The following is a 7500-nucleotide window of genomic DNA, read 5'->3' on the forward strand; positions in this document are numbered from 1 at the left end:
CCCCATACCTATCCCAATCTTTGTAAATCGCCCCCTCAAAAAACGTAAAAAAAATTAAAAACCCAACCGCAAAGCACAGACGGAGTGAGGTTTAAGGGGGGTTGAGATCAGCTCGCCAGCGCCCGGGTTACCCTGGGGCGCCCTTGCCTCGCGGGGACCTTACCAAGGGTTCAGCGACGACCTTTTCTCTCTCGCTTGCTTCTCGCCTCGTGTCTTGGATGTTGTAGTATTTTCTTTGTTTTTTTTTCTTCTTCTTCTTCACGTCTGGTCTTGTTTGGTTTGGTTTCTTCGCTTGTCTTCTCTATTGTCTTCTCTTCGATACTCTTCCTCTCTTCTTTCTCCTCTTCGATACTCTTCCTCTCTTCTTTCTCCTCTTCGATACTCTTCCTCTCTTCTTTCTCCTCTTCGATACTCTTCCTCTCTTCTTTCTCCTCTTCGATACTCTTCCTCTCTTCTTTCTCCTCTTCGATACTCTTTTCCTCTCTTCCTTCTCCTATCTTTCTCTTTTGGCTCCTATTCTTGTTTTTATTGCTGTTTTCTTTTAGTGTTTGCTCTTGTCGTTTTCTTTTTAATCGTCTTCTGCCCCTGTCTTCTTATTTTTCGTCTTCCTCTGTTTCTGTCTTCTCCATTCCCCTTCGCCTTCTTCCGACTCATTTCCTTCCTTTACCTGTTTACTTTATTTATCTTTTGTCTCCTTTTTCCTCATGTCTTTTGTTTTTATTTTCTCATGATTCGCTTCCTTCTCCTTTTTTTCAAGTGTAGGAAGATGTAGCATTTCCTCCCTTTTTTCACCCTTAAATCTTTAAAATTTTAAGCGTTTTAAGTAGTGTTTTAGGAAGGGGGTTTATATTTGTATTTTGAGTGTGTGTTTTCGTCCAGTGTCTTAGAAAATGATACGCAAAATGTGAAGTATTTTGGAAAGAAATTGAGGCGTGACGATGTGTTTATAAAGTGATTATTCTCGTTTTTTTTTGTAGGCCTACTGAAGCTCACGTTCGGAAACTTTATTCCGGAAAGAAAGGATGGACAGAAAATACTCGATATAATATACTTTTAAAGCAAGAAGAAGAAAAAAATGAAATAGTATCTTGTCTAAAGCTACGTACATGTGAGAATCAAGTACGGTAAAGAAAAAAAAAAAAGAAAGAAAGAAAGAAAAAAACCCAGGTAGCTCTTTACCCATCCCCCTTCCTCCGACCCCCCCCCCTTCCACCCCCACAAGCACCTCCACCAGGTCACACAAGGTTGGCGCGTAAGTGGAAGTCAAGGTGGAATCGTGTGGTAGCAATCGAAGTGCCATTTACACTCGCGGAGCCACAGACAATTCGAGGGGAGGGAAGGAAGGAAAGGAGGGAGGGAGAGAGGGAGAGAGTGATAGAGAATGAGGGAGGAAGGTAAGGGGAGAGAGAGAGAGAGAGAGAGAGAGAGAGAGAGAGAGAGAGAGAGAGAGAGAGAGAGAGAGAGAGAGAGAGAGAGAGAGAGAGAGAGAGAGAGAGATAGTGTGTGTGTACACGCGCGCGTGTGTGTATGTATGCATGTGTGCGAGAGCGTATCTATATGGTTGTGACCATGTACTTCACCCTACATGACTGAATATGTAGGTTCACGGGAAAATGGTTTTACATGCTCACGCTCTTTACGTACATGTGTGTGGATGAATCTCTTGGCAAGTTCACGCATGTAGGCTAAAAAGTTCACCTCCCCCCCACACACACACACAAAAAAAAAAAAAAAAACGTTATGGTAAATTGAATTCGTTATCATCATGCAAACTCCTATTTTATTCCAATTCATAGCAGGTGAGTGTAGCCTACTTTGGTTTATTTTCTGATCTGGCTGCATTGGTCGCGTATTAGATCATAATCCAGTGTGATCATAGTATAATTTATGCGGTAGAATTTTTTTTTGTGTGTCATTGTGTAAAATCGATCTCTATGAGTGCTTGATAATGCCATCACACTACATCTTCGAGAATAGGTACAATTTGTGTGTGATTTGACGAGTAGTTTCAGAATGAGAAAAGTCGCTTGACATCATTAAGGGCACTGATTTAGGACGCCGTTTAAGAAGTGTGGTAACTTTTGATTGCCGTTTGAACGCTGCTATTTGGGAAAAGCCTTTTAATGAAGTAATGGGTTTTTAACCAACTGAACATAGGCCTGTCATCTGTAAATAGCTGAAAGAGCATGAAAACTTGACATTTTTTTTTTTTTTTTTTTTTTTTACAGACTAATGATTACAAAGTAATGGCCATTCATTAAATCGTAGCTTAGGTTAATGTGTAGCGTGGGAGTAGGGGAGCGTTGAGGGGAGAAGGGGAAGGGGACGGGGAATCAGAAAAGATGCTGATAACGACAATGATGATGATGATAATGAACTAGTAGAAGAGGAAGATGAGTAACCAGAAGAGGGGGAAAAAAGATGAAAGGAGGAGAAGCGAGGAGTTGGGGGGGGGGGGGGAACAAGCATGATATAACGCCAAGGCTGCCAGAGCATAAACGCTGCACAATCGGCCTCCATCAGCAGCGCGCAGCATTTAAGTTTCTGGGCCACCACCACCACACACGCCTTACGCCGCGTGTGTTGTCTCTCCAGCGGCTGTCGAATGTAGGTTATGATAGCTCTGGCCGCGGCGGGTATTCGTCTCCTCGATCTTGTTAATTGTTTCTGCCGAGTCACCCACAATGCGACACGGCCACAGCGCGGGTTGTGGGAGGTGGCGGGGTGGCGGAGAGGGAAGAGGTAGGGGAGGAGGTGGGGTAGGGAGAGAGGCAGGAGGTGGGGTCGGGAGAGGGAGAAGGTGGGGTAGGGAGAGGGAGGAGGTAGGTGGGGGATGAGGGAGGAGGAGAGTGGGTAGAGGGGATGGGGGGGCACAGCACGCGTTTTGGTGGAGTTGCGAACGAGTGTGACTTGCAGGTGTCTCAGTGTGTGCTGTGTGTGTGTGTGCGTCTGTGTCTGTGTCTGTCTTTGAGTGCGTGTGAGTACTATTGTTATGGTGTAGAGTTTAGTGCCATTAGGCTTGTGTGTGTGTGTGTGTGTGTGTGTGTGTGTGTGTGTGTGTGTGTGTGTGTGTGTGTGTGTCTGTTTGTCTGTTTCTGTTTGAGTATGTAAACGTTCATGATTTTAGATAATATTGAAATAAACATGATTTATGTATATTTCCTTCATTTTGACGTATGTAATTTTGTTTATATATCCCTCTATAGTAACAATATAAAAAATGGAAGGTAATAATACTAGTAATCATTTGGTTTCTAATAGTGTATTATTTTCCCTTCTTTTGCATGCTATTTTTTTCAATCGACTCCGAGTCACAGAGAGACTCGTCAAGGTTAGACAAACCTTGAGGGATAAAAGGGGAGGGAGAGGGAGGGGAGGGAGGGAGGGGGGAAGTGTGGTGTGTGTGTGTGTGTGTGTGTGTGTGTGTGTGTGTGTGTGTCTGTTTGTCTGTTTCTGTTTGAGTATGTAAACGTTCATGATTTTAGATAATATTGAAATAAACATGATTTATGTATATTTCCTTCATTTTGACGTATGTAATTTTGTTTATATATCCCTCTATAGTAACAATATAAAAAATGGAAGGTAATAATACTAGTAATCATTTGGTTTCTAATAGTGTATTATTTTCCCTTCTTTTGCATTGCTATTTTTTCATCGACTCCGATTCACAGAGACTTCGTCAAGGTTGAGGACAGAACCTTGAGGGAATAAAAGGTGAGGGAGAGGGAGGGAGGGAGGGAGGGGGGAAGGGGAGGGAGGGTGGGAAGGGGAGGGTGGGTCGGACATTTTGAACTTTAGAATCACACACACACACACACACACACACACACACACACACACACACACACACACACACACACACACACACACACACACACACACACACACGGATAGAAAAATAAGGAAAGTATGAAAGAAAGTTAGAAAGAAAAAGGGAAAGAAAAAGAGAGAAAGAAAGAAAGAAAGAGAGAGAGAGAGATTTATACTTTGGAATTACACGTAGGTTAAATGAAGCACAATACTTTCATTGTTCCCAATGGCAGACTTGCTTGGGTGTGGTCTCTGTGTGTCTCTCTGTCTGTTTGTCTGTCTGTTTTCCCGTGCTGATTGCCAATTGTCAAAGGTTGTGTTTTGAGCGAAAATGCTTTTGATTATCATTAATGTTCGTGAGTCAATTTCGTTCTTTTTATTTTTGAAGCGAATAGAGTCGTGGTAATGAGCGATAAAACGAATGGAAATGTTGGAAATTATGTACCAAATGAAAATGTTTCGAGGCTGGAAAAAAAGATAAAAATGAAAGTGAGTTTTTTCTTTCTTTCTTTTTGGTGCGGCGTGCATTGTAATTAAACTTTGATGCTAAATCATACTTGGACGTTCGATCAGCCAGAAGTTACCGTAATCACGACCTTAAGAAACCTGGAGTGAATCTGATAGCGAACGCCATGAAGTGTTGGCGGCGGTAAAGAAAAAGTTACGTCAGAAGTGATAAACGAGGATAAACAGACAGACAGACAGACAGACAGGCAGAAAGACAGACAGACATGCTGTCAGATAGATTTAGATAATTGTGTATATATATGTATATATGTATATATGTATATGTATATATATATATATGAAGAGAGAGAGAGAGAGAGAGAGAGAGAGAGAGAGAGAGAGAGAGAGAGATCGAAAGTGGGAGAACAGAAGACAAAGAAATATGATGATTGGTTGGACATGAGCTCGATTTTTCACCATGCACTTTTTTCAGTATTTTTGTATACCCTGACAGCGTACGTCATTGTTGCCAGAATTTTATTTCGCGTTTGAAGCGTAGGAAATGATAACGGCGGGAAGGTCAAAGGTGTATCGGATGGAGTCTCGTCTGGCAACACTTGTTCGGGGTCGGCGAAGAAGAAAAATAAATCTCCCTGATTGACTACACGGATTCGGAAAGGTAAATTACGGGGCCTTGGTAAACACCTCCTTTTCGATCCTTTTAAATCGTTCGCAAACCGCTACGCTGTTTTAATTGTTTTCTTTTTTTTCAGTCTCACAATCTCTTCCTTTTTGTTGGGTTACTTGTCGACACACGGCGCTTCCGTCGATGACAAACAAGTTGATTAAACCGCATTTATAAACTTCTTCGATTGTCATTCTCCGACCAATCTGTTCACGTGACTCAGGGCGTAACGTCGTGACGCTGTGACCACTCTGACGTCACACTCCGATCGGGCGCCATTGTAACGAGCAACAATCGAGACACAAGAACTCGTTTAGGAGGCGAAATAACGACGCGGGTCTCGTCGCACACCAACGCCAGCGGAGCCGAAGTCGCCTACGGGTTAAGGGTTTCGGTCAATTCGAAGAGGTTGGAGGAAGGTTTCGGACGATACTAGACTCCTGTATTTGTTATTGTTGTTATTGTTGGTGATGCTATTACCCTCTGGTCGTCCGAACCAAAAGCCACAACTTCTGACACCGGCTTCCGACTCGGTTCGAGTAGCAGTGCAATTGTACCTTCTGGCTCCGGCTTTCGATGCGTTCGTTTGCGCAGGTGTTCAAACTAATCGTTGGGAAACATAGGGGCCAATTACATAGTTTTCCCATCATAAAGTTGGGGAGGACGGGGAGGGAGGCACACAGGGCAGACCTTACAAAGTAGATATGTAAAATAAAGAAAATACTTTATTTAAATACTTACTTGTGTTTTCTTTATTTATTTCTGTTCTGTTGGCGGACGGCAGAGAAGGATGTAAGCAACGCGGGTGTGGGTGTGGGCGTGGGTAGAGCAAGGGCGGCTTCTTGAGGAAGGTCACACAGTTACACTCACATACTCGCTTATATACTCTCTCTCTCTCTCTCTCTCTCTCTCTCTCTCTCTCTCTCTCTCTCTCTCTCTCTCTCTTTCTCTCTCTCTCTCTCTCTCTCTCTCTCTTTTCACTTCTCCCTCTATTGATATATTACGTATCTTACAATCATTTCTCTCATCTCTACTGTCTGTTTTCCTCCTTTCTCTCATTCTACACTTCTCTGCTCTTTATCTCCCTCCCTCTGCCGCTGTCTCTTTCCCCCCTTTTTTTCTACCTCTTCTTTCAAGCTTCTCCGTCGACATTTAAGCTTTTGTTCACATCCACGCTTCGCTGTCGGGGAAGGAAGTCGAGAGTTGAGGTGTAATGATGGTTTGTTGAACATCTGTGTCGTGACTGCTTGCCTGCATGCCTGCCTGTCTTCCTCTCTTGCTTGCCTTTTGCGGTCTTCTTTCTTCGGTCTCTGTTACTTGTTTGGCCTTTGCGTGTGTCTGTCTGTCTGTCTCCGTACTTTTAGCCGTTTTTTTGTCTGTTTATTTTTGCCCTGTCTGTTTTTTTTTGTCTCTTTTTTTTTTTTTTTTGTCTGATTGTTGCTTATCTTTTGTATGCGGGTTTTAAATTATTATTTTTTGATTGCTTGCTTGATTTCGTTCTCTTTACTAAATTATGTCTTGATTACGCGTGGGTAACGCATCGTGCGTGGTTATGTACCTGTACTTTGTGACAACGGGAAGAGAACAGCTTCATCATTTTGCTTTCTGCGCCGTCTCGTTTGGCGTTGATCTCGGTCGCTCGCCGTGTCGAGCATGCAACACCGGCAGTGGCAACATTTGCAAGAGTGTCAATGTCAGTCGTAGCAGCAGTGACGTCGGGGTTTCAACATCATTTCGAGCGTGAACAGCTGCTGTGTGTGTGTGTGTGTAATGGGGGATGGGGAGGGGGCCGGTTGACCTCGTCTGTCACCGTCTAAGGGAGGTTATCGAGAAGTCGGGGCGCACAGTAGGAAACTCAGGGCTCAACTGTAGGCGGTGGGTATGTTCAAACGCGCGCGCTTGTGTGTGTGTGTGTGTGTGTGTGTGTGTGTATGTGTGTGTGTGTGTGTATGTGTGTGTGTGTATGTGTGTGTAAACTTTTTTGTAACGCTTATATTATTACAGATTTTGATAGTCTGATTGCCATTACCTCTATTGTTTTTTACCTGTTATTATGATTATTATCATCACCATCTTATTGTTCCATCTTTCCCATTTCGTTATCATCATTGCACAAGTCCTTATGAAAACAAAAGAAAAAAAACAACATTTTATCTCAGTTCTCCCTTCACTCTCACCCTACATCTTGTTTTATAATTCATTATTGTTTTGAATGTTATCAGTCTGTACCAGGTCGAGGTTGAGGCAAGGCTGTCCCTCCCCTCGGGCGGTGGTTGTGAGGGAAATCAGAGGTCAGGAGTGAGGTAAGAAGGAGGCAGAGGCGGGACTTAGAGGCGAGATCTCTGGGTAGATAGAGGCGGTGAACCGCTCTTAGGGTTGGTTGTGAAGTGAGGTGGATTGGGAGGCGGGGAGGAGGGGTGGGGGTGTTGTTATAAGGGGTGGGGGGTGTGCTGGAGATAATAGTGTTATGATTTGGGTTATTTTTGTTTCTGTTATTTGCAGTATGGGCATTGACATTGTTATTATTATCCCCACCACTGTTTTTTCCTCCCCCT

Source organism: Penaeus chinensis, chromosome 20 (assembly GCF_019202785.1).
Source record: "Penaeus chinensis breed Huanghai No. 1 chromosome 20, ASM1920278v2, whole genome shotgun sequence".
NCBI classification, from domain to species: Eukaryota; Metazoa; Arthropoda; class Malacostraca; order Decapoda; family Penaeidae; genus Penaeus; species Penaeus chinensis.